The sequence below is a fragment of the Propithecus coquereli genome, unplaced genomic scaffold, assembly GCF_000956105.1.
Source record: "Propithecus coquereli isolate 6110/MARCELLA unplaced genomic scaffold, Pcoq_1.0 Scaffold21, whole genome shotgun sequence".
NCBI lineage: Eukaryota > Metazoa > Chordata > Mammalia > Primates > Indriidae > Propithecus > Propithecus coquereli.
This window is the reverse complement of record NW_012146078.1, coordinates 2954195-2956250: the sequence shown is the minus strand read 5'-3', so window position 1 is coordinate 2956250 and position 2056 is coordinate 2954195.

Here is a 2056-nt window from a genome sequence, read left to right as displayed (position 1 = left end):
GTCTGATTACTTCATCCTCCATTTTCTGAAATCAGTTTGCATTTGGTATTTCTTTTGGTCATCTTCAAATGGAGAAATAATGAGACCCAAAATAACCATAAAGGGAGCAATTCAACAAGAATACATAACATTCCTAAAAATATTTGTACCTAACACAGGAGCACCCAGATTCATAAAGTAAACCCTACTAGATCTAAGCAAAGAGATAAATGTCAGCATTGTAATTGCTGAAGATTTCAGCACTACCCTGGCAGAAGTGGACAGATCATCCAAGCAGAAAATAAATAAAGAGACACTGGACTTAAATGGAACTCTAAAATGAATGGGCCTAACAGACATTTACAAAACATTTTACCCCAAAACTACTGACTATACATTCTTTTCAGCACATGGAACATTCTCCAAGATTGATCATATCTTAGGCCACAAAACATGTCTCAACAAATTAAAAAAAAAAAATAGAAATCATACCATGGATCTTCTCAGACCACAGTGAAATAAATCTGGAAATCAACTCCAAGAGAAACACTCAATTCTACACAAAGTCATGGAAATTAAACAAACTGCTGCTGAATGATTACTGGATCAACAATGAAATTAAGATGGAAATCAAATGATTCCTTGAACTGAGCAACAAGGGGGGCAGAAGCTGTCAAAATCTATGGGATTCAGCAAAAATAGTCCTGAGGGGAAAATTCATAGCCTTGAATGCATATATCAAAAAGAGAGAAAGACCAAAAATCAACATTCTAATGAAATGTCTCAAGGAATGAGAAAAAGAAGAGAAAACTGAATCCAAAGCTGGCAATCAGGCAAGAAAAGGAAATTGAGGGAATCCACATGGGGAAAGAGGACATCAAACTATCCTTCTTTGCCTATTATATGATCTTATATCTATAAAACCCCAAAGATTCCACCAAGAGACTTTTGGAATTGATAAATTCAACAAAGTCTCAGGTTATAAAATCAATGTACACAAATCAGTAGCATTCTTACACACCAATAACAGTCAAGCTGAGAGTAAAATCAAAGACTCATTACCATTTGCAATAGCCACAAAGAAAATAAAATACCTAGGACTATATTTAACCAAGGAGGTGAAATATCTCTATGCGGAGAACTATGAAACATGGAGGAAAGAAATTGCAGACAACACAAACAGAAACACATAACATGTTCATGGATCGGCAGATTCAATATTGTTAAAATGGCCATACTACCAAAAGTGATTTATAGATTCAAAGTGATCTATATCAAAATACCAACATCATACTTCACAGATCTAGCAAAAATAATTCTGTCCTACATTTGGAACCAGAAAAGAGCCCAAATAGCCCAAGCAATCTTAAACAAAAAGAACAGATTTAGAGACATCACATTATCAGACTTCAAACTATACTACAAGGATATAGTAACCAAAGCAGCATGGTATTGGCACAAAAATAGAGACATAGACCAATGAAACAGAATATAGAAAACCTAGACATAAAACCATCAATATACAGCCAACTGATCTTTGACAAAGCAGACATCAATATACACTGGGGAAAAGAAGCCCTATTCAATAAATGGTGCTGGGAGAATTGGATTGGTACATGCAGAAGAATGAAACGGGATCCATATCTCTTGTCACTCACAAAAATTAATTTAAGATGTATAAAAGACTTAAATGTAAGGCATGAAACCATAAGAATGCTGGAAGAAAATATTGAAAAACTCTTCTAGATATTGGCCTAGGCAAAGAACTTATGAAGGAGATCCCAATGCCAATCACAGCAACAACAAAAATAAATAAATGGGAGTTGGTTAAGTTAAAAATCCTCTGCACAGCTAAGGAAATAATCAACAGAGTAAATACATAACCTACAGAATGGGAGAAAATATTCATAAGCTATATATCAGATAAAGGGCTAATAACCAGAGTCTACAAAGAACTCAAGCAAATCAGCAAGAAAAAAAAAAACAAAACATTAAAAAGTGGGCAAAAGACATGAATAGAAGCTTTTCCAAAGAAGATAGACCAATGGCTAATAAACATGAAAAAATGCTCAATGTC